At 44.3% G+C, this 26,270-nt stretch overlaps 1 long non-coding RNA gene across 1 annotated transcript; it reads right to left on the bottom strand.

The window, feature by feature from the left end:
• On the bottom strand, nt 1-23,868 carry LOC146352438 (uncharacterized). Its single transcript, XR_014787728.1, has 3 exons — nt 23,511-23,868; nt 5,770-5,953; nt 1-227 (listed from the first exon to the last, which is right to left on the bottom strand). It is a non-coding gene; the product is annotated as an uncharacterized LOC146352438 (long non-coding RNA).
• Nucleotides 23,869-26,270: the final 2,402 nt, after the last annotated feature.

The raw sequence follows: 26,270 nt of genomic DNA, 5'->3' as shown, positions 1-26,270 counted from the left end.
ATGTCTCATAAGATGGTTGGGAAACAAGCTGAGAGTACAAGGCTTTCTTCACGCGGAGCTTTTATCCTGCGATTGAGATTGCTCCTTCACGGAAGTTTGCGGGCTCTTTACATGACGCCGTGATCATCCAAGGCGTCTCTTGCACTAAATGCCCTTTGTTCCATTTTTAAATAGATCACTGATAATGAGCTATCAAATTACCCCGTTGTGTTCCGCTTCAGTTTCCTCTGTGAAAAGAGTTAAAGCGGGAAGAAGAGGAGCGAGATCAGTGAAAGATAACGGAAGACTCAGATGCAGGGAGAAGGAAGGGGAAGGGGGTGGGGGAGAAGGAAGTACATGAAAAGGGAGTCGTCATGATCCTGCATTTAAAAGAGAAGCAGAAAGCCCTGTTTTAAATGTAGGATTCTAGGCTGGTGTAGAGATGCCCCAAGAATGGCAATAGGGCAGAGGACTCAGCATCTGAGTGATTTTTATATAATTGTTGCATTTTAAATGTGCTTAAATCATAACACCATCATGACTACAGGAATAAAATGGAGCTGGCTTCTGCTTCCATGATGCCCACATCACCTGCTGCTCATTTGGGGGGCCCTGTGCTCTGGGACCCTGGACTTTGGCCAAGGTCCAGCCCGGCCTGCCTGCATGCACTCAACTAAATCAATTGGTTCATGCAACCAATGGAATGCATGTGGGGTTTGCCACCGCAATCCCACTCCCCCCCCCCATACATGGTAAATGGTTGTGGGAACATGGCGTTTGAAAAGTCATGTCTATTTAACATCTTCATGAGTGCAAAGGAGGGTTTAAGTATATATTCTCCTGCCACAGGCCTTACCAGGTTTTGATCTCCTACCATTTCCTGCCTGCTACAACAAACAAGTAGAGCAAGGAGGGGGAAGCCACACCTTTCCATGGCGGTGCGTTCAACTGTTCCTTCTGGTTCACTTTCCATGTGGTGCTAGCTCCAGGTTTCTGAGGACCCTTGGACAAGACACCCTCATTGGATCCCTTCCTTGCTAAGTGCAGCTACCTTCTCACCCCCATTGTTACCAGTTACTATTGCTTCTCCTCCTCTTCCACATTGTCGCTACCACTTGCTTGCTTGACAGGGAGACAGCCAGTGACCAAGTAGGCCATGGCATCTACTGCTCCTCCTTCTCACTACTGCCTGGGCCACAGTGAGGGGCAGGTGAACAAGCAGGTTGCAGTGGTGACGAGGAGGAGCATGCTGACCCTTGATGCTGGCTCTGCTTCCATGGCTCTCCAAAAGAGCCTGGCTTTGTGGGTTTGCTTTCTGCTGGCAACCAGGTCCTGCAGGGTCTGGGAGGCCTTACGCTCCACATACATAAATACACTCACATAGAGTGTAATTATATACTGCGTATATATATTTTTTGTACTTGTCTGTTTTTGATGTTGTATACGCTGTGTTGGGATCCTGTGGATGAGGGGTAGTTTATATATTTAATAAAGAAAGAAAGAAAGAAAGAAAGAAAGAAAGAAAGAAAGAAAGAAATGCCTCTTCATGGAGGCACCAGATCTCAAAAATGGCACCTCAGTATAAATGGTGGTTCCCACACACTCCAGGGCCACTAAGGGAGGAAAAGGCCTCAGTGCACTCTCTATGTACCAAAGTATAATTGTACAGATGTAGGTAGAATGTAGTGGCAAAGATTAGCCTCCCTGGCTCATGCAGGCAAAGCCACCAGAACCGGCCCTGCCACATTCACTTCCTCCTTTCATGCCCTGTAAATGTCCAGAGGCCCTGAGAAAGAATGCAACTGCTGTGACTCCTGCCCCATTCCTCCCCACCTACTGTGTATCAAAATTAAATCCTGTTGAGGCTGAGCACAGGAGAAAGGTGGGGAGGAAGGAGGATGTGCAAGGAAGACTGGCAGAGGACTGCAGTGTGAGATGAAGCAGGTACACCCTCCCTCACTGCTTCTGAGCATTAAAAGTACATGCTTACCTCCAGGCCAAAACATGATTACTCTGTACCCCACAGACGGGTTGAGGACCATCACAGGCTCAATTTATTTAGTTTTTAATGATTATTTTTAAGCAGTGTTCGGGTTGCCAGGTGCCCTACTTTACAGATGACTGTCCTCTATTTTGGAGACCTGGCAGAGGACAGTCCTTTATTTGAAATCATCTTCTATTGGAAGAGGTGTCAAGTCTAAGTCTGGTTTGAAGTCAAAGAACCATAAGGCAGGAACCTAGAATTTGCCCATCAACAGTTAGCACCTGGACAGCAGACTAAGCAGGCCCACAGTCTTCTCCACTATGGTGAGATGTATTGTACGTCTATTTACATTATAGTTATTATTTCTAAATTTGCACCTCTACATATAAGTTAGCATATGTAGAAGACTGAGGGGAGATATGATAGCGCTCTTCAAGTACTTGAAAGGCTGTCACAGAGAGGAAGGCCAGGATCTCTTCTCGATCATCCCAGAGTGCAGGACATGGAATAATGGGCTCAAGTGACAGGAAGCCAGGTTCCAGCTGAACATCAGGAAAAACTTCCTGACTGTTAGAGCAATACGACAATGGAACCAATGACCTAGGGAGGCGGTGGGCTCTCCCACACTGGAGGCACTGAAGATGAAGCTGGACAGCCATCTCTCAGGGATGCTTTGACTTAGATTCTTGCATTGAGCATGGGGTTGGACTCAATGATCTTATAGGCCCCTTCCAACCCTACTTTTCCATGATTCTATGATATGTAAATGTTATGCAAATCATTATCCTCTTTTGTCCTCTTTTGTAGCCATGCATTTCAGCTTTTGGGGCGATGCATAACTTTAAGGCTGGAACCCTCCCAAAACAGCATACATAATAAAAGAAACAATACAAGACAGTACAAATCCATAAAACAGCAATAACAAATAAAACCAGCAGCCCAAAATTACAGTAAAGAAAAGTCCAGTGAGAACAAGTGGGTCTTCAGAGCTTTCCTGAAGGCCTGCAAAGAAGGGGCTTGACAAACCCCCAATTAAGGCTCATTCTAGAGGTACAGAGACACTACCAAAAAGGCTGTGTCCATTGTTCTCACTAACTTAACCACCCTTGGCAGCAGGCAAATGAGAAGGGCCTCTGTTACTGACCTCAGAATTCAGGCAGGCTGGTACAGGTGAAGGCCATCTTTCAAGTAAGTTAGGTCCAAACCATTTTGAAGGCTTTAAAAGTTAAAACCAGCACTTTAAATTGGGCTCAGAAACTCATGGGCAACCAGTGCAGCTGACACAGTATCAGTGTGACATCAATTCCTGGTGCAACTCCCTTGTGAGAACCTCAGCCCATGGGAGCCTATAAGTTCTAAATGTGAATATGTGTTTTCTATGTGGCCAGGAAATGTATGTTTTGATAAGTTTTTTCCTCACATAAATTTATACTGGAACATGCCAGCTGCTAAACTGCTTGTTCCTGACTCTGCTATCTGCCCCACTCTGGGCTACTCTTACCCAGTTAAAAAGTATAACTGTGTTGGAAGTTGGAAGGCATCATGACATGGAGGCCTGAGTAAGGTAGCATACTCAGTACAGAGATATGAGTTCTTGCCACATAAAACCCACTTTGTTCCTTCCATCACCATCTTTGCAAGGTTAATAAACTCATGTCATGCTAACCTGTGAGAGCCAAGAGCCATAATTCTGGGCTGACTTAATGTGGGTGTAAACTAGGCAGGGAAGCATTCATTAAAAGGGATGAATAGCAAATGTATGATTTAATTGGATCAGTTCTCAGAGCACAGTTGGATTAGTCTTTATGCTAGGTTCTCTTTACAGTTTTGTTTCGTTATCTCTCATCTTTTCATAAAATGACTCGAGTCTGCTAACAAGTATCAATGTCACATACAAATATGTTTCCATGAAACACTAACAGAATCTTTAAAGACCACCCCCGTACCAGAAATATATTCTACTGTTCTAAGATTGGGATTTAAACAAAAGAGAGTTAATGTGGCCAGAATGACTGCAAATTTTCCGTAAGTTGCCAAGTACCCACATCTTCTGTTAGGGAACTTACAGGTGAATGACCCCAAAAGGTAAGGAGATGGTTGGAGAAAGTGACTCATTCATATTACCATCCCTCTAGCCAGAGGGAAGGAGTAACTGAAATGTGAGTGGGGGATGTAATAGAAGCATTTTGGGGAGACAAACTGTAGTTTTTGAGAGAAACACAGGCAGAGGCAGGGAAAAAGCTGAGATTTGGGCTCAGTAAGCTAATAGCATTTTGGGGTGCTGGCCACCTCTGTCTGGATATCTGCTGTGGGACAGTGGATTTGGCTGTTGGTTGGAGTGCTTAAGCTTCCACCAACGCTCAACCTGTATGTCATATATATTAACAACAAACTAATTATCTGAGCGCCATTCCTGATGTTACCAAAATGCCACCATCCATACCGAATAGGTAGAAGATAAAAAGGGATGTGCTGGATCAGACCAAAGGCCTATCAAAGGTTCCCACAGTGGTAAACCCAAAGCTCACCAGCAGGAGGTACAGGAGGTAATATATAGCTATCACAACAGGTAGACATTGCTTATTCTCCATGCATGTGTCTAATCCCCTTTTAAAGTTGCCCAGGTTGGCGGCCATCACTGCACCGTGAGGTAATGAATTCCATAGTTTAACTTTGCACTTCATGAAGAAATTGTTTTGTTTATCGTGTCCTGAATCTTCCATTATTCAGCTTTATCAGATGACCCTGGCTTCTGGTATTATGAGGTGGGGAGAACAACTTCTCCCTACCTCCCAATGTCCTCCTTCCAAGGAAAACTGAACCTGGATTAAGCGCTGCATCGCTGGAAACTCACTGCTCAGGGGAGTTGGTGCAACTGTAACAAAACAGTATTCAAACGGATCCTATGGAAATGACTTAAGAAATTTAAAATACAGAAAAGTGTCATCTAACCTGGAGCTCTAACTCTGTTATTAATTATCTAGAATGGGACATTTTAGATGTTGAGTTTTTTAAATCCTCCCTGGTTCACAATTCGAGGGCAGCAGGAGTGGTGTCAGGGTTGGTGTTATTGGGAACCTGCCAAGACTTATGCCCCAATAGAGGGGCTCACAAGCAATCCTTGGAGCCTCCTGGTCCTGTTGCTTCTACTTTGCGCTGCAAATCCTACCTGTTCAGTTGCCCTCCTGGAGGGAGCAAACAATGAGAGGAGTGAGGATCAGTAGCCTCCTTACCCCTGATTTTCTGGTGCTCCAGAGGCAAAGATGAGGACATATTTTGGGGTGGGGGCATAGAGGGCACCAAAACATTGTGGGAACTGACACTGGATGAGAGTTCAACCTCCACCATGCATCATAATAGCAGTGGCCTCATTCAGTACCAGCAGCACAATGGGCATGCTCTAGAGCTGGAAGAAACAGTCATTTGATCAAACATATCTGAAATTGACCCAGTGGTTCAAGGAGAAATGGTTTTGTGAAATTGGTTTTGCTTGGTTATGCTTGATTCAGTTTGCTGATTTTTCAGCATGTTTACTTGGGAGCAAATTCCACTGAGCTCAGGCGCTTCTGATTAGACACACATCAGATTGCACTGTTCATCTGTGATTACCCCTCTCTCACCTTCCCCCCTACCCAAAATACTGCATGGGGCAACTTTTAAACCTTTGCCTCTACTTGTGAATAAAGCATCTTTGGAGTTTTGCAAGATGTCCTTATTTATTTCACACACACACACACACACACACACACACACACAGGGTTTCTCCACACGGGGCTTATATTGTACGGTTAAGATTTGTTACTCACGGAAGTTTGCGGGTCCTTTACATGACGTCATCAACCTCCAGGGCTCATCCTGAGGCTTATGACCTTTATCCCTCCTTTGTAAAGTGCAGAGGAAGTCCAATTTTTCTCTAGGAAGCACTACAAAGTGCTTTACTTGCTGGTTGTACTTTTGTACTGGCACTATAACAGCAGTGCCATCTAGTGGCTGTAAAATGAAACATATAGAACTTGCTGAGAAATAAAAACAGCACATGTCAACCTGTGTAAAGGAGCTGATCTTAATCCCGCAAAGATTCTGGAAGCAGAAGCCCTGGTAAGGGTGCAGGATTTTAGACTCGTGTGGCCCACAATCAATGTGAGTAAATTTCTATGTGAGTGAAATGGCTTTGAAAAGATCATTGCCATTTTGAGCTACTGCTATCATGCTCTCTATATTAGGAAAGGTGGGGGGAGGGTGGGGGAGAGACAAGTGGCACCCTGGGCATTGGGCAGGCAGTAGTCACACTCAGTCACAAATGCACTCTTCTTTGCGAGTGCTTGTATTTACCTGCTCCTGTGTACATATGAATCCTTCCTTCAAAGTGCATGTCAGACTTTTGTGGGGTTCCATAATACAATTTCACATAGGGATCCCTGACTTAAATCCATCCAGCCTTCTTGTCTTTGATGCTGATAACATCATTCAGAATGTATATACAGGCCTTAGCTCAAGCACATTAATGTTTCCCTCACTATGTTTCTCCATTTAACTAAACACACACACTCCAAAAAGTTACTGATGGATACCAAGGGAATTCTCTTAAATTATCCTCCTAGCGCACATCTTTCCTAGTTCTGATACTTAAATCACTTAGTAACATTCCAGAAATCAGTTGTATATGAATCAGTAGCTCTGGAACAGAAAATGCAAAACCGATGCCTTTCACTATCATCAGCAATGATAATAAGAGGAGAAAGCATTTCATGTCCCTTTCCTTTGCTGCATATATAGATCTTATTCCATCACTCACAAATGTATAAAAATCCCCTTTCAGATGCAAATAGCCCATTTGCTTTATAGTTGTGGCCAAACAGTTGTGCAGCATTTGTCATAAGGATCTTTTTTAATCACTGAAGCCTGCCTTTCCATTGTATTGAACAGGTGATTACTAACAGCATATCAATTGCACCACCAGAGTCATTTGATGTAATGCAGGGTGAAAATGTTGAACAGAAATGGATACATTTGTTTCCTGGTTAGGGTTAGTGGTTTCTTATGATGTGATTATGTATAGAGTAAGTTGCTGAGTCCAAACTGAGAGGAAGCTGGAGTTCATTATAGCAAGCCTGACTGATGTGGTAGCTTTTGGCTCTGACTTGCTTTTGAGAAGAGTGGGACACATGAAAGACTCTTTGTTGCAAACATGCAACTCCGGCTGGATCTACACTTACCGCCTTTTTTCGCTTCCAATGAGATTTCACCGCACGCCTTTCACACTACGCAGTAGCCTCCTCGAATTGGAAAGCTTCACAACGTCGAAGCTTCGAAGATCATGCCTCAATTAGAAAAAAAAACATCGTGGAGAAGCCCCGATTCTGCGAGGATAACGCCTTAATTAAAAAAACAGGAGTGGGGGGTAGGAGGGGGTAAAACTTAATCTCATTTGAAGGGATAGAATAACCCCCTGCTCAGTGCAGGAAGCCTGATTCCTAGGCGGTTGCCCATCCAACTACTGACTGCGGCCGACCCCGCTTAGCTTCCAAGATCAGACAAGCGCACGCACATCCAGCCCTTTGCTTGTTGCTGAGGAAACGAGGTCTGCTGAGGAAGCTATGCGATCAGTAGCCGGAAGAAGACATGGGGCCATCAAGAGCTGTGATTGGACAGGAGGGAAATACAAACACCGCCATATATGGACAGGCGGAGGAGGGGACTACGACCGGATATGGTAGCGAAGGCGGAAAATCAGAGCACATTAAGGGGAAATACCGGGATATGAGGGTATTGAAAGCGGGAGCACGGAAGTGGGAAATTCCGGTTCCAATTTGAGGCGGGTACTGCATAGTGTGAAAGGCGGGCAGTAAAACCTCATTGGAAGCAAAAAAAGGCAGTAAGTGTAGATCCAGCCCTTGTCCTTTAGCCCTAAAATAATGTTATTAGAGCTCTTTCAATCTGAGATCCCCAAAACGCACCAGCCAATAACATCTCATTTGCTAATGGCAAGAAAAAAATATTATTGCCAAGAACTAGAAAAATGCAAAACCAATTACATGTAAATAATGGTTTACTAAAGCATGGCAAATTGCACAATTATTGAAAATTAGTGAGGTAGTTAGATTAAGAGATGAGAGACAGAAGAATCCAAAATTCATGGATGACTGGCAAACTATTATTGAATATTGGAAAAATCATTATGGTATAGAAATTAATATATATTCTTGCTTTGTTACTACCCAAATTATTGCTGTAAAGGCAAATAAAATTTGATGTTATGTGTTATTTATTCTATTAGGAATTGAACTTAATGATAGCTAAATTAATCATATGGAATTTAACATATGATTACATTTATATATAGTATTATGGAGATCATTTTGATTGAACAGTTAATACTTCTTAGATGATATGATAGCTTCATAGTAATTTAGTGTGTGTATTGATATTGCTATATTGTTTTTAGGTATAATTTTTTTTTAAAAGAACCAGTTTTAGATTCAGAAACATCCTCATTCTGCAGTCTGCTTCCCTTCTCTGCAATTCGAAACAAAGACTTATGCAACATTAATTTGCAGTAGTTTGTTGTGTGTTAATTATTGTTATACACATATTATGCATATCAACTTGCCAATACCACAGCTAGAAAATGGTATGAGTGATTTTGAGATGGCAAACTCAAACAGGACTGGCCAAACTGTAGGTCAGCTGTACTGAGTCTTTCTGACAATGTTCCTTCCTCCATTGCAACTGACGTTAATGCTGCTGAAGTCATTCCATTTCCCTTCAGAAGAATTCACACCTGTCAGGCAGGCACTGCACATGATGTTCCAGGATACCCAGCACAGCGTACCTTCACAGCAAATACCATCACCCCATATATGGGGGAAGCTCTTTTCCTTCATCCTACCACCCAGTTGCACAGGTGAAATTAATACGCCTTTCATGACACAATGTCCCAGTTTCTACCTTTAAGTGAGCTGTGGCTGCTGGGTCTTCTCTGGCAGGAGAAAGAAAGAAGATTTGTCTGCGTTATGAGGTCAGACCTGAGAGAAGTTCATTTAGCCAACCTGCTACATTGGCACACTGAAAGCATCAGGAAATCTGCATAGGAGCTCTTGTAGGCTGTATTTGCATGACTCAGGGCATGGCTTTGAAGGAGGGGGAAGTGGTCTTGTGAAAAGTGAACATACAAAAAAATGAGAACAAATTCCCATCAGACCCACATGCTGGACCTTTGTTGTTATCATGTGCTCGCTACATCGGACTGATCTTTTGCTCTCCACTGCGTGTCTTTTGCCCCTCCTGCCTGGCACAGCAGGCAGCCATGGACTACAAGGATGTTGAACCTCTTTCAGCTAATGGGCCAAATTCAGTTTTGGAGACACTCTCGGGGGCTGCTTCCCAGTGGTGGGTGGGGCCAAAGGCAAAAGAGGCCAGGGCAGAATACAAAAAATACCAGCATATTTTAGCTTCGACAGTAACTGAGCCTTAGAAGAGGCATTCAAGAGCCTTAGAAGAGGCATTCTTAGAAGAGGCAATAGAAGAGGCATTCTTCTAGGCATTAGAAGAGGCATTTCAACCATTTAGAATGGGGAAAAAACTGCAAAAGCCAAGAAAGCATGAAATGATACACATTCTTGTGAGGAGTGGAGAAAGGGTGGCAGGGGAAGGGTATGTGGCCATTTGGGAAACCCAGTGGTCTATATTGCAACCTCAAGCAGACTGAATTCAGCCCATAGTCTGAGGTTCAACACTACTGATGTATTACTAAACTTATTACCCTCCTGGTTCACAGTTCTACATCCATCGCACTGTTGCTTTAATGTGTAGCATACGTTTGCACAATAATGTTGCTTCAGTGAGGCAGGAATGCCTAATTTCTCTGTGGTCTCTCAGTCTCTAAGGATGGCAAACAGTGCTGTCGATAAGAAAGCAACAACAAATCATCTTGTGACAGCCATTTTGGTATGAAATAACCCATATCACAGGGTTTGTCTGTCACCCAACATTATGCTGTATTAGTTCTCCTTATGCCTCTCTATGGCTAAGGGATCTTGAACCTGAGGAAAATGTGTAAGTACTTATTTTATGTCCGTCTGTAGGCCAAGTGTAAAAGTGCAACCATAAATTGATTCGTTTCCTTTTTCAAAAAAATTAAAGTTAAGTATTGCTTGGCAATACCTGGCCAGTGGGAAGCAGCATGTGGTTGCTAAAACACCATTGTGCAACCTCCTAGGTTTTGTTAGAACTGTAAGATCAAAGTAGTTCTTTCTAACACTCACAGTTTTGCAAGTAACTTTGAAAATATGGTGGTAGTATATTTAAAGGTTTCACAACCAAAATTCAAGTAAACATGCATTGTTTTTCAGATTCTACCATTCTAAGGATTATTTCAAATATTTTGTCAGGGAGGTGTCAATATTTTTATTTATGTATTTGTTACATTTATATCCCACTTTTTTCTCCAAGGAGCCCGAAGTAGCATACATAATCCTCCTCTGCTTCATTTTATCCTCACAGCAACCCTGTGAGGTATGTTGAGAATCAGTAACTTGCCCAAAGTGACCCAGTGAGCCTCATGGTCAAGTGGGGACAAGCACCCAGGTCTCCCAAGTCCCAGCCCAACATTCTAACCACTACACCACACTGGCTGTATTAAGATTATCAGTTTTGTTCTCCAGAATAAGTGCATTGCCCTGTTCATGCAAATTGACTTCATCCGAAGTCTCCAAAATATGCCAACAATGTGCTCCTTGAGCCACAGCATGAAATAAGTCTGACAATACATATTTACAAAGGAGAAGAAAGTTAGGCCTGACCCAATGTCCCCAGACATTTCCAGGGGCAGGTAGCAAAGGTAACCCAGAGGCCCTTGGCTCAATTGACATTTGAGAACTGTGATCTTGATGTTGGAGACCTGCCTGGTGTCTTCTCATGATACAACACCATGAGCAGATTGAACCCTGTGCTCCCTCCATTCCCCTTCTGCACAGAATGTCCTGATCTTACCTTACCTTCTGAAATGGAGATTAAATGTTTTAGGATGATGAAAATGCTGGCAACGCTTGTGGACATCATTAACATTGCATCTTAGCTTCAAAGAATGACTTTAATGGTAGGTATTAATTGGCTAGGTTCAGAGGGTTCAGTTAGAGTATCCTTGAGGACAGAGACACATTATCCCTTGCAAATAATCCCTTAAAATAAACAGAAATAGAGGCAAGGTTCCAAAATTATTTTTTAAAAGTTGTTTCATAACTACTGTGCTTACCAAGCCAGATTACTAGAGTCCACAATATTTGCTTATGAAAATCAAGAGCCTTCTAAACACACACACAGTGATCACACCTTACATAACAGACTGTTCACCAAACTAGAAGAACTCAGAGCAAAATCATTTATATGAGTGACATATAGAGAAGATGATCTTCTGCTACAGATGGTTGATTATATTGGGTAAGTCCTTGAACATGTTCTTTGCATGGATGGATAATACTGCAGCTGAGGCTAAATATACTCAAATCCAAAATCCACAAGAGATTCCAGATTCAAAATAAATTATTCAAATTCTGTAATTTTGGTGAATAATTTGGAATATTTGTTCAACAAACTGAGACTAAAAACCAGAAGGAGGGACAGAATTGTATGGATAAGCCTCAATATTTGACCACTGAACATTCTGGCTGAGGCACCCTTGGATATCTGGATCTTAAGCAAAAATAATGCCAGCATAATTGTGATGACTGCAAAATATATCTTTTATCAAAATGCAAGATCAGATTATCTGGAGGCCAGATGCTGTACCAGCCAGATCCCAGACATGATGCTATATGGACTGAGACATGAGAATGAGTGAAATAAAAGATAATGACCTGGTTCAGACCAAACGAAAGCCCACTGCGGGTGAATTAAACTTCAGGGTGCCGTTGTACATGCCATTTTCCATTATGAATATGCAAGCCCAGCCAAGAGTTGCCATGGCTTGTCATGTCAAGTAAAAAAGAGAACCTGAAAGATGGATAGGGATATACGAGAAATTCATTTCAGGTTTTTTTTTACCAAGATTTACCCAGTTCGTACCTTCCAGACAGAACACGGACTTGGACACAATCTGTGGTCGAAGCCATCAAATTTTCAAGCCTGCAATGTGATTCGCAGACCAAAAAAATGGGTTTGATAGCATGCGTACATTTGAAAAATGTGCATGAAAAAATGTGTGTTTGAAAAATGCATACACACATGCTTTACTCAATGGGAGAAGAATGCATACATTTCAAAGATGCAGACGGGTACATTTCAAAGATGGGTACATTTGGGAAAAGGCACACCGATTTTCATGCGAAAAGAAAAAAACAAAGCTCACAATCTGATATGATGGACTTGAGTCAGAATGAGCTTCAGGACAGAATTCCGAGAACTTTGGCAAGCTCAAGTTTTGCTGGTTCATACATTCGTAAAGAAGGAGACTTGAGGCAGGGGACAAGGGATTGATGGAAAGGTGAGATAATCAAGGGTGGGGGCCTCTGAAGAAACTTCACAACACTTATTATGAGGAAGGGTTTTATGCTCTGGGCACAAGGAGAGGAGTACTAGAGATCCTGGTCCCGCATAGAGTCACACTCCCAAATAACCAGGCTCGGAGCTTCTCAGTGCTGCTGCATCCAGCATTGTTGCTGGCTACTCAGCTAGCATTAGCAGCTCACAGTTTGCAGTGCCTTCTACTAGCTTTGGCTGTTGCTTCTTTCTCTTGCTAGAGAGAGATGATGAGGTCACAGCTATCCATGCTCTAGTCTAGTAATATCCAGTCTAGATTATTGAAATGTATTGTGTGTGGGGCTGCCCTCGAAGAGCATTTGGGAATCCACAACTGATACATAATGCGGGAGCCAGATTATTAACTGAGATTGACCACTGAGAACACATCACACCAGTACTGAAAGAACTTCAGTGGCTGCCAGTTTGTTTCCAGGCTGAATTCAAGTTGCTAGATTTGGCCTTTAAAGCCCTAAATGGCCTGGGCCCAAGAATCTGAAGGGCTGTCTTCTTCCACATGGACCTGCCTGTCAATTGAGATCTTCTTCTGAGACCTTTCTCTCTGGGCAACCTTTGGAGTTTAGGTGAGTGGCACCCGGAGAAAGGGCTTTTTTGTGGTAGTGCCCCCAAGTTATGTGCACTTAGGCATGTACACCTAGCACCGTCTTTACTATCTTTCAGGTGTCTAGCATGTTTTAATGGCATTTGATGCCCCCCCTTTTAATAGGACTGATGGCTGATGTATGAATTTGTAGTTCTTTGGCTTATTTCTTTTCAATCTGCTGTTTTATTATTTTAGAAATTGTTTTATATTATATCATGTTATATTCTGTAAGCCACCTTGTGGCATACCCAAAAGGTAGCATATAAATCTTTAAAGGTGCAATCCTATGCATGTTTAGACAGAGAAGGCATACAACTAAACTGAATCCTACGGGGAAGGGAGATGTAATGTTGGGGGTAACAATGGACGTAGGTGCATGCACTGCAACGGAGAGAACAGCTCTGATAGCGCCCAATAATAGTCTTCAGACATATGTAGGAAGAAAGCCAGACTATGAAGCACATGGTCTTCGATGTCTATATACTAATGCCCAGAGTATGGGAAACAAACAGAACGAACTTGAACTCTTAATACAAGAGGGAAATTATGACCTGATAGGTATAACTGAGACTTGGTGTCATGACTGGAATATAGCAATTGAAGGATATAACTTGTTCAAAAAGAACAGGAGGAACAGAAAGGGAGGTGGGGTTGCACTGTATGTGAAAAATACATATCTCTGCACAGAAATACAGGAGGAGGAGCTTGGTAGCCCCATCGAGAGCATCTGGGTTGAAATAAATGGAGCAAAGAATAAAAGGAACCTGGTGGTCGGAGTCTACTACCGGCCACCCAATCAAGAAGAAGACAAGGATGAAACTTTTGAAAAGCAAATAGCCAATGTTTTAAGGAAGCATGATGTAGTAGATGACTTCAATTTCCCCGATATTTGTTGGGAGACAAATTCTGCAAAACATGGCCCCTCCAGGAAATTCCTGACTTGTGTGGCGGATAACTTCCTCCTACAGAAAGTAGAGGAAGGAACTAGAGGATCGGCTATCCTTGACTTGATCCTAACCAATAGAGATGACTTAGTGGATAAAGTAGCAGTTACAGGAACTCTGGGGGAAAGCGACCATGTTGTACTTGAGTTCTTGGTTCTAAGGGAAGCAAAAGCCGAGTGTAGTCAAACACGTGCCCTGGATTTTAGGAAAGCTGATTTTAATAAACTCAGAACAATGATCAGTAAGGTCCCATGGCAAGCGACGCTAACGAGAAAAGGAGTCCAAGATGGGTGGGAGCTTTTAAAAAAGGAAATTCTCAAGGCACAATCACAAACAATTCCAACGAGAAGAAAAGGTGGAAGACAACAGAAGAAGCCAATGTGGCTTCACAAAAAGCTTAGGGATGACCTGAAAACAAAAAAGGACACATATAGGAAGTGGAAAGAAGGACAAGTAACAAAGGAAGAGTACAGGCAGATAGCACAGAATTGCAGGGATGGCATCAGGAAGGCTAAAGCTGAGAATGAGCTGAGGTTAGCAAGGGATGCTAAAAACAACAAAAAGGCTTTCTTCAGCTACGTGCATAGTAAAAGGCAGAGGAAAGAAATGGTGGTTCAGCTATTAAATAGAGATGGCAAAATGATAACAGATGACAAAGAAAAGGCAGAGGTGCTCAATTCCTACTTTGGCTCAGTCTTCTCCCAAAAGAGTGTCTATGACCCCCCTGGCAAAGTCGAAGTACAGGCTGAAGGGGCAGGATTGCAGCTTGAGATCGATAGGCATATGGTCAAGGAACACCTAATTACTTTGAATGAGTTCAAATCTCCAGGGCCAGATGAACTGCATCCTAGAGTAATAAAGGAACGGGCAGAAGAACTCTCAGAACCGCTGTCTATTCTCTTTGACAAATCATGGAGGATGGGGGAAGTGCCAGATGACTGGAGGAGGGCTAACGTTGTCCCTATCTTCAAAAAGGGTAAAAAGGAGGAACCTGGGAACTACAGACCAGTCAGTCTGACATCAATCCCTGGGAAAATTCTGGAGCAGATGATAAAGGAATCCATCTGTAAGCACCTTGACAACAATGCCGTGATTACTCGAAGCCAACATGGATGTGTCAAAAACAAGTCCTGCCAGACAAATCTGATCTCATTTTTTGATCAAGTAACCTCCCTTGTAGACCGTGGGAATGCTGTAGACATCATATACCTCGACTTCAGCAAAGCTTTCGACAAAGTGCCCCATGATATCCTGATGAGCAAACTAGCTCAAAGTGGGCTCGATGAAACAACGATCCGGTGGATCCACAGTTGGCTACAGAATCGGACTCAAAGAGTGCTGATCAATGGGACATTCTCAAACTGGGGAGAGGTAACGAGTGGGGTACCGCAGGGCTCAGTCCTGGGCCCAGTGCTCTTCAACATTTTTATGAATGACTTGGAGGAGGAGGTGCAGGGAATGCTGATCAGATTTGCAGATGACACAAAATTGGGTGTGATAGCTAATACTTTGGAAGACAGAAACAAAATTCAAAGTGATCGCATAGACTGGAGCGCTGGGCAGAAAACAACAGAATGACATTTAATAGGGATAAATGCCAAGTTCTGCACCTCGGAAAAAGAAACCAAATGCACAGTTATAAGATGGGGGATATGTGGCTCAACCACACTACAAGCGAGAAAGATCTTGGAATTGTTGTCGATCACAAGCTGAATATGAGCCAACAATGTGATGTGGCTGCAAAAAAGGCCAATGCTCTTTTGGGCTGCATTAATAGAAGCATAGCTTCCAAATCCCGGGAAGTACTAGTTCCCCTCTACACAGCACTGGTTAGGCCTCATCTGGAGTACTGTGTCCAGTTCTGGGCACCACACTTTCAGAAGGATGCAGACAAACTGGAGAGGGTTTAGAGGAGAGCAACAAAGATGATCAGGGGACTGGAAACAAAGCCCTGTGAAGAGAGACTGAAAGAACTGGGCATGTTTCGCCTTGAGAAGAGAAGACTGAGGGGAGATATGATAGCACTGTTCAAGTACTTGAAAGGTTGTCACAGAGAAGGCCAGGATCTCTTCTTGATCATCCCAGAGTGCAGGACATGGAAGAATGGGCTGAAGTGGCAGGAAGCCAGATTCCGGCTGAACATCAGGAAAAACTTCCTGACTGTTAGAGATATACGACAATGGAACCAATTACCTAGGGAGGTGGTGGGCTCTCCCACACTGGAGGCCTTCAAGACGAGGCTGGACAGCCATTTGTCAGGGATGCTCTGACTTGGATTCCTGCATTGAGGAGGGGGTTGGACACGATGGCCTTGTAGGCCCCTTCCAACCCTACTATTCTTTGATTCTATAACTCCCAGCATGCCACAGCCAGCATAGCTGACTGGGACATGCTGGGAGTTGTAGGCCTTTTCTCTGTCTAAACATGCATAGGATTGAACCCTAAGAGATGTCAGTCTACCTATTCTATGCATGGATACAGAAGGGTATCTTTTCCCTACAAAAGTCATTTTGCTGTCTGATCCTCGCAAAGTTTACTGTTAAGTGTGATGGCTGCAAAGTGGTATACTTTTCAAACAATAGGTTCCCAGGATTCCTCCTTTAATGAGGTTCCGAAAGACACTATTTAGTGGCAACAAGTGGGCTTGTTAGAATCCACTGCATGTTTTTCAGAGCAAGTTGCATTCCCACTTTGAAGGGTTGTTTCTCAAACCAGGTACTCTTGGCAAACCCAGATTGAACATGGCTGTGGGGTAAGTAGGTCATACAAATTTACCTCAAGCTCAAGCATCTCTGTGGTTTGTAGGGCGGGGGAGGTTGGAATAATTTTGGCTACATTGGCAGCTTCTTCTAATTGTGAATAGCCAGTTTTAGATTCACTGGCTAGAACATGCAGCCATTTAACCATGGCACATTCAATGTAGGCAGTCAAAATGTCAGGCCAGCATGGTAAACATGCACTACCTGGTTGTGTGAATCATTTCTCCACATTCTCTTGGACCAGCATAGAAGGTAGATGGGATACAAGAACCCCCTAGTTGTACTGTAACACATGACAGAAACACTGTTCCAGATTTTCAGTTTTGTAAGGTAATATTCTCCTGAAATGCTCTGCAAAGCTTCTGTAATGAGATGACGTGCCATATCAATATTTAAGATGAGACTTGGTGAACAAGAAAAATCTAGAAACAGCACTCTCACTTTCTGCCACCCCTTTTCTCTCTCTTTCTGCCACCCTTTCCCTCACCCCTCTCTCTCTTTTCCTCCCCACCCAATGGGTTGCTGGGGAAGGAATAAATTGCCGTTGCGAGAGGTCTGAATGGATTGTTTTCAAAGACTTCTGAAATCAGGCTGAGGACCACATGTGGCATTAGGGCCACAGGTTGCCCACGCTTGTGTTATAAGGAGCCAATACTGGTGTGTGAAGGCACTCGTTTTTTTAGAAGTGCCTAGTTGTGCGCTTTCAGGATGGTGGACACCAATTAGCAGGGGTGACTCCCCATTTTGTCTGTAAAGAGCATTGATTTGGGCCTGCCTCCTCCACAAGCTGTTGATCTGCAAGGGTATCTCTTTAAAACTTGGTTAATGGTCTGGTGTGTGGCAGCCAGTTATACCTCATGCAAGCAATGTTCAGTCCCTGTTTTGTTTCTCTGAACCAGGAGACTAGCAATAGTCCAAGCTCATGAATGAACCTTCCAGCATGATAGATAAGCCTGAGAGATAAGAGGTGCTTCCAGATGAGGCTTTCATCACACCACCATCCTGCCTCACTCACAACATTTTATGGGGAGGGGCAGATGCTATTGACTTCCACCTGTAACACTCCTGTTGCACAAATTATGCTTAAGTCCATTCCCTCTAGGAGGGGTATGCCAATATCCCCTTAGAGACACACAGAACTCTGAGATTCAGTCCAACGCAGTTTTATTTGGAAGGAGACAAACAGCGCTGTTCGGGTGGATTCTTGTGGCTAATGCCACAAACGAGAACCACACCCTAGATGGTTTTGGTACAGCTTATATACATTCAGTATAATGACCTCATTAGCTATGCGGGGTGGGCCACATAATATTAATGAACTTCATTAAGCATGCGTAGTTGACATGTCTCTACGGCTGACCTGTCCTTGCAAGCTGGGCAGGAAGCTATCTAGCTGGAACTGGTTCTAACCAGCTGCAGGAGTGGCAGCTACTCGGGGGGGGGGGGGGGGGTAATACCTTGGCGAAGGATCTTCCGGCTGCGCATACAAAACAGTTAGATTTGTTTAAGGACTTGGCTGTGTATTTTACCCACTCTAGCCATACATTATCAGTTTCTTTTGTCATTGGGATCCCTAACCGGGCTCTCCAGGGGCGGACTTTTATTTCTGGGATTTGCAGTAAGGTTGGCTTGGGATGGGCTTTTGTAGTTAATTTGGCCTGTTGTATGACTTGCTTGATGGTTTTATGGACCCGCGGCGGGCTCCACTGATCTAATCCCCACTGTCCTCCCTTGGTGAGGCAGACCTTGATCCCTAGTGGTAACTGGCTTTTCTGGCTGCCAGTGTAGTAGGTGTAAGGTTTAATCTGTTGTACCTCAAAAACCCTTTTTCTTAGGCAGGTGATGGACTTCATGGATTTATAATATTCTGCCCCTAAAGAAGTTCTGAAAACTGTTTGGCCATTTTCTTGACAACAAGATTGCCCCACTCCCACTACTCCATTGGAAAGTAGCGCTAGGACCCACAGCCACTTCATTTTCGGCGAAAAGGTCCCTTCAGCCCCTCAAGAGCCTGATACTCCCATGCCATCTCTAAATCTTGCCCTGTGCCTCCCCGAGCGTCCGGGGTCGGGGAGGGCAGAGGGTTGTTGCTTGTGGACTCCGGGTCTCCTTGGGGACAGGATGCCGAGGTCTGGTTTTTTATCCTAGTATGATGAATCCACCTATCCCACCCCAAACGTTTTACCGCTGTGTGGCTAGTCAGGGCCATAGTATAGGGTCTGTCCCACCTGGCAGTCAGGGGCTCCTTTTTCCACTTTTTGACCAGTACTTGGTCTCCAGAGTGGAAAGGGTGGACGGTCTGGTCAAGCGGCAAAGACTTTGTCAAGATGTCTCTTCCCAGGAAGTTTTGTCAAGATGTCTTTTCCCAGGAGGGCTACAGGGCACGCAGGGCTGCAAATGAAGTGATGAGTAAGTAACTGATGGTGGGTGTCACCAATTTTAGTGAGGAGGGGTCGGGTCTTTTCGAGGCGGGTCGTACGACCCTCAACGCCCTGGATCTGTGCACTCCCCCCTGAGCCCCCCGGAGCTCATTTGCTAAAGCTAAGATGGAAGACAACAGCATTCATTCGAAGCGAGACAAACGGTGCTGCAATGATGCATGCTCATCTCGTTATTTCCATGAATGAAATGTATTAAGATGGTCCACCCCTGAAGACTAATGGATCCAGATGGTTTCCAGAGCACTCTGAGGGGTTTTTCGGCTGATATGGCTGGTGCTCCTGTCAAAACCCTGTTTGATCTGCAGAAATGACCGGGGCAGTTGACATGATTGCTCCTGAGTGTCCTCTCCAGAGTAGAGCTCATATGGCTCTGTGGTACACCCCAGAGCTGAGAGTGATGAAACAAAATAGGAGACGGCTTGAGGGCAGGTGGTGAAAAACTCCTAGTGGATGCAATCAAACTCTGGTGCATGCCTATGGCGAGGTATATTCAAAGGCAGTGAGAGTTGTAAGGAAAAAATATTTCACTGCCTCTATTCAAGCATCCATATGCCGCCCAGTGGAGCTTTTTAGGGTTGTCCGGGACCTTTTACATTCTGGCCCTAAGGACGCTATGGAACCATCTAAGGCCTGCTGTAATGTACTGGCTAGGCACTTCCAGAATAAAATCTCTTGCACCCACCAGGACAGACTCCAGTATTACTGCAGGTGAATCTTGTGAGGTATCCAGAGCACAGTCTTCTCCAGTTTTCTTCGATGAGTTTCAGTTGGTACAGCTCGAGGATGTGGACAAAGTGCTTGGACAGGTTCATGTAACCACTTCCATATTGGATCCTTGCCCTTCCTGGCTAATAAAAACTAGCAGGGAGGGAACAGCCAGCTGGGCTAGGGAGGTGATTAATGCTTCCTTGTGAGAGGGAGTGGTTCCAGGCTGCCAGAAAGAGGCAGTGATGAGACCACTCCTGAAGAAATCCACCCTAGACCTGGAAAACCTTACTAATTATAGGCCGGCTGCAAATGTTCCATTCCTGGGCATTTTCCTTGAATGAGTGGTTGCCAACTCGCTCCAGGCATTCTTGGATGAGACTGATTATCTGGATCCATTTCAATCAGGAATCAGGCCTGGTTTTGGCATAGAAACAGCCTTAGTCGCCCAGTATGATAACGTATGTTGGGAGAAAGGGGGAGTGTACCCTGTTGATTCTCCTTGATCTCTTGGCAGCTTTTGATACTATTGACCATGGTATCCTTCTGGGATGGCTCTCCGAGCTGGGAGTGGGAGGCACTGCATTGCAGTGGTTTCGTTCCTACTTGGAGGGTCACCTCCAGAAGGTGGTGCTTGGGGAACACTGCTCAGCCCCATGGATTCTCCAATATGGGGTTCCACGGGGGTCAGTTTTGTCCCCCATACTGTTCAACATCTACATGAAACCATTGAGTGCGGTCATCTGGAGTTTTGGAGTGCGATGTCATCAGTATGCTGATGACACGCAGCACTAATTCCCCTTTTCATCTTCTTCAGGTGAGGCTGTGAATGTGCTGAATCAGTGCCTCTCTGCGACAATCGACTGGATGAGGGCTAATAAACTGAAACTCAATCCAGACAAGACTGAGATGATGTTGGTAGGTGGTTCTGCTGAACGGATGGCGGGTGTTCAACCTATTCTGGGTGGGGTTGCACTCCCCCTGAAGGAGCAGGTCCATAGCTTGGGGGACCTCCTGGAACCACCTTTGTCACTTGAGGCTCAGATGGCCTCAGTGGCACAGAGTGCCTTCTACCAACTTCAGTTGGTGGTTCAGCTACACCCCTATCTGGACAGAGATAACCTGGCTTCAGTTGTCTATGCTCTGGTAATCTCCAAGTTAGATTACTGCAATGCACTCCATGTGGGACTGCCTTTGAAGACGGTTCGGAAGCTGCAGCTCATGCAAAATGCAGCGGCCAGATCCTTAACAGGGACCAGAAGGTCCGAACATATAAGACCGACTCTGTCCCACTTGCACTGGCTGCCTATATGCTTCCAAGCTCAATTCAAGGTGCTGGGTTTAACATATAAAGCCCTATATGGCTTGGGACCACAATACCTGATGGCACACCTCTCCCGAAATGAACCTACCCGTACAGTCTGGTCAGCATCTAAGGCCATCCTCCAAGTGCCTCCTCCAAGGGAAGCTCAGAAGGCAGCAATGAGGGAAAGGGCCTTCTCAGTGATTGCCCCCCATCTGTGGAACAAGCTCCCTGATGAGGTCCGCCGGGCACCAACATTATTATCTTTTTGGTACCAGGTTAAGACCCTTCTCTTTTCCCAGGTATTTGGTAGCACATGATGAGTTTTAATCGGTCCTGGATGAGTCTTTAGTTATGACTGATAGTTCAATGTTGTTTTTAGTTATACGTTGTTTGTGTATATTGTCTCTGTGCTTTTATGTGCTTTTTTGTAAATGGCTTTTAAACTTTTTATATTGTTTTTAATGTTTTAACTTCTGTACACTGCCCAGAGAGCGTCAGCTATGGGGCTGTATAGAAATGAAATTAAATAAGTAAGTAAGTAAGTAAGTAAGTAAGTAAGTAGGTTGCTGTGGCTCAGATCTGTCTGGACATCGCACTCTCTGGCCAAGGGTGTTTCCAGATGAGGTTTTTATTGTGCCACCCCCCTGCCTCATTCATGGAATTTTACGTGGAGTCCAGATGTCATTGTCTTCCATTTGTGGCCCATCCCATGCTTTCCCATCACTTCTTCCATCTTTTTTTGTACCATAAAAAATCCATTAAGGAAGAAAAGGCAGAATAGCTGTACAGTGCCTTCTGAGTGCTAGAGCTGGAATTCTCTGCCTGGAAGCACCCTGAGGTGCCCTTCTCCCTAAGTCCAGGTGTGGTGAAAGAAAGGTGCGCAGCACTTGTTTAGTACTCCCTTTTATTATTTTCTCATCAGATCTGGCTCTATGCTCTGGAAAAACGAGAGCAACCAATCCCAGTTCTGCCACAGATATCTCTGTACTAAATAACAGCCTCCTATTTTTATTATTATTGTTTATTAAATTTATTAATCACTCATCTGGCTGGTCACCCAGCCACTTTGGGCGATGTACAACATTAAAAACAGTTCATAACAATAAAATTCAACATTAAAAACATCACATTTCTAAAATTACCCTATCCAAACCCAAATGCCTGCCTGAACAACCACATTTTTAGTGCGTGGCGGAAGCTCATTAAAGAGGGGGCATGGCGGAGTTCCCTAGGGAGGGAGTTCCACAGAGTGGGGGCCACCACAGAGAAGGCCCTCTCCCTTGTCCTCACCAGCCTAGCTGTCCTGGCTGATGGGACAGAGAGAAGGCCATCCAAGGCTGAACTTGTTGAGCGGCCTATCTGGTGTTGCTGGAGGCGCTCTTTCAGATAAGCTGGGCTGGAACCATATAGGGTTTTAAAGGTCAAAAGCAACACCTTGAATTTGGCCCAGAAAACAACTGGTAACCAGTGCAGCTCCTTCAGCACTGGAGTGATGTGATCTCGCCCGCAGCTGCCTTTAATCAGGCGAGCTGCCGCGTTCTGTACCAGCTGCAGCTTCCGAACCATCTTCAAGGGTAACCCCATGAAGAGCACATTATAGTAGTCTAAATGAGAGGAGACCAGGGCATGTACTACCGATGGGAGCAGATGGTTGGGAAGATAGGGATGCAGCCACTGTATCAGATGGAGTTGATACAGCACTGTCCAGCTCACGGCTGACACCGATCCCACAAAACTGGTTTGCCACAGACCACCTGTTTTAGTTGAAAGAGTCTTTAATGCAGTGTAATGCAGACTTCCAGATGTTCTTGGACTGCAACTCCCATCAGCCCTAGCCAACATAGCCAATAGTGAGGGAAGATGGGAGTTGCAGTCCATCCCTGCTTTAATGAATGGTAGCCGACCTGTTTCAAACCAGTGAAAGGGGTTCATTTGTGTGGAGTTTCACACATATGGTCTGAGGGCACATGATACAACCACTTTACTGAAGCTAAGCAGGTCTGGGTCTGGTCAGTGTCTGGATGGGAGACTGCATGGGAACCCCATGTATGCTGCTTTGAGTTCCATGATGGGAAAAAGGTGGGATATAAATGTACTTTACTTGCTAAGAGCTTGGGCTGAAACTGTACCTTAATCCTGCTTCATTAAGCAAGCTGAGCTCTGAAGGATAGAAATTCACAGTATTTCCTTTGAACAGATCCACTTTTTAAATTATTTATCAGATGTACCTATTGCCATCCTAACACTTCACCCCTTCCAAATTGTGGTCTTACCTTTACTTGGCGTCCAATAATTCGGATGCCTTGTGGCTATGAGCTTTGCATCCAGCCAATCTAAGCCAACAAACATGTATTTTTTCCCTGAGCCCTTTGAGCTTTTGTTCAGAGTTTGAAGGCTGCTTACTGACAAGTGATTTGTTTCCATTAGAACATGCCTCGTTCCAGCCAGCCGTGACCATCTTGTACTTAGGGCTTTATAACCAGCACGTCTCAACATTCCTAAAATCCCAGAGAGGACCTGAAAATAGAATAAGAAATGAGCATTTAAACTAAAAGCAATGGCCCTTAAAGAGAGCTGCCAGGTTTTTAGGCAAGATAGTGTCTCTTCCTCATCCTTCTCATCTTCCCCCACCGTCCACCCACCGGCACAGGGTTGTGAGTTACATTTTCTAGAATACAGTGCAAAGCCACAGAGATTCGCATTCCCTCTTCTATTTATAGGAGTCTCTTGTAAAGTGAAACAGGCTTACATGTTCTTTATGCGGGGGAGAGAAGCAAAGGGGGTGGGCAAGGGGAGGAAGTGGGCTAGTTGGTTAACTTGGGGGGGCAGGTCAGTTGCTGCATGGGGAGGGGCAAGGCTGGGCTTTTTTGCCTCTCTCGTGGAGCTTTAACCATTTTTAATGCAATTGATTTAAGAGAATTTAGTGGCAGGGAAACACACCAGCTGGTGTGTCCTGGAAAATTAAGTCCTCCATATATCAATGGAGAGAAAGAGAGAGTAACTTCTGTATGTAACTATTTCCAGGGGGTAGCAGTGTTCATCTATTGCAGCAAAAACAACAGAGAGTCTTGTGGCACCTTAAAGACTAACCAATTTATTCTGGCCAGTGGTGCAGCTCAGTAATTTAAACCCTGGACATCATGACCTTATGGAGGCCCCGTCTGGATGGCTATGTGTATTACTTCAGTTGTGAAGCATGCAAATAACATTTCTCTTCGCCCCCACACACCAATTGAGAGCCAGTGTAGTGTAGCGGTTACAGTGCTGGGCTAGGAGCGGGGTAGACCCGGGTTCTAGCCCCCACTCAGCCAAGAAGTTCACTGGATGACCTTTTGGGCCGATCACCGTCTTTCAGCCTAACCTACCTCACAGGGTTTTTATGAGGGTAAAATGGAGAAGAGGAGGATCATGTGCACTGCCCTAGGCTCCTTGGGAGAAAGGCAGGATATAAATGCAACAAGCAAATGAATAAACCACCATTCCACACTTTGCAGCTCCTTTTACATTCCTGGTATATCAGAATGGTAACAACAAAACTGTTGGCCCAACCTGACTTTAAAAAAACACTCCGGGCAGTTTCTCATTTTAAACTCAGTTAAATCATAGCACCATCATGACTACAGGAATAAAATGGCATTTGCTTCTGCTACCCTGGTCATCTGCCAGTCTCTGAGTGGTCATTTTGGGGGGCCCTGGGCACTGGGCTTCAGCCCAAAGGTCAATCCCTTTCTGCACCACTAAGGGCGCAATCTTGTGCATGTTTAGGCAGAAAAAAATGTTTTATAACTCCTAGCATTCCCCAGCCAGCCACGGTATTACACTATTACACATAGTATATGTATAATATGTTATTGTACATAGCATATTACACTCTTCACACATAGCATATTACACTGTTTACACATTAACATTCTTTTAGGGCTCAATCCCGCGCATGTTCAGACAGAAAAAAAATTCCACAACTTATTTTCTGTCTAAACATGCATAGGATTGCGCCCTGATTCTGGCACAAGCTGTCATGGACTGTAGCCGACTTCATAAGATGCATGGCACAAATGAAGTGTGTCAAGTTTATACACAATACATATGGTGGTGTTGGTTGGGAGAGAATTGAAAACCATGAGAGCAATCAGAAGGAAATTAAATGTAAAAAAAGGACAAGCACATTATTGACAGTGGTCATTCACAGTGCAGTTATTACTGATAGCACAAAAACCCTGGCATTAGGTAAGTGAATGCATGTAGTGTGATACTAGATGTATTATTACGGGTTCATTCACTTGCTCATCTTCCAATGTGATATATGCCATCTTCTCTCAGGAATAGAGCTGTGCACAAATGGCCTCTCAAAATTCTCCAGAATTTTGAATTTCTTTTGGTGTATTTTTGAGCTTCCCTAATCACCGTGAAGTGGCTGAGGGTGCTGTGTGTATATTTTCTCTCTCTATTACCCATCTTTCCATTGCTCTGCAGCCTCCCAGGCCACCCACACTTTCTGAACTGAAAAAGCTCCATGGGAGGAATTCCCTCATGATGTCTTCCTCATGATGGCTTTAACTGAAGTGTGAGGAGGGAAGCCGAGGAGGCTACAGGCTGCCACAGAGATTACTGTACAATGACAGACAGGACACTCATGCACCCTCCTCGGCCACCTCACAAGTAAGGTAAGTACAAGAACCCCAAACCTAGCCCATGAGAATTTCTCTGAAATTTCTCCTCCTTTGAATGTCTTTTCAAAAGTAATTTATTTTCTATCAAATTGAATGAGAATGGTTGAAAAAATGTTGGAGAAATTTTTGCACTAGTCAGGAATGCCCTTTTGCATTCTAGATAGGGCAAACAGGCCTTCATATCCAATATTTGACATGTTATTTCCAGATAACTCTCTCTCTCCCCCCCCTTCCCCCCCCCTCTTTGTCTCTCATTCTTGCATAGGGGAGGTGACAAGTGAGCCCCAACAGGAGCACCCATCATTGCTGCTTATAAGGGCAAGATTTAGTCATGACTTTTCCTATTAAAAACAAGAAGAAGTG

This window comes from Heloderma suspectum, chromosome 2 (assembly GCF_057233095.1).
Source record: "Heloderma suspectum isolate Gila_16-S chromosome 2, 16-S_ref, whole genome shotgun sequence".
NCBI classification, from domain to species: domain Eukaryota; kingdom Metazoa; phylum Chordata; class Lepidosauria; order Squamata; family Helodermatidae; genus Heloderma; species Heloderma suspectum.
Note: the sequence above shows the minus strand (reverse complement) of the source record. Positions and strands in the feature narration are given on the sequence as shown.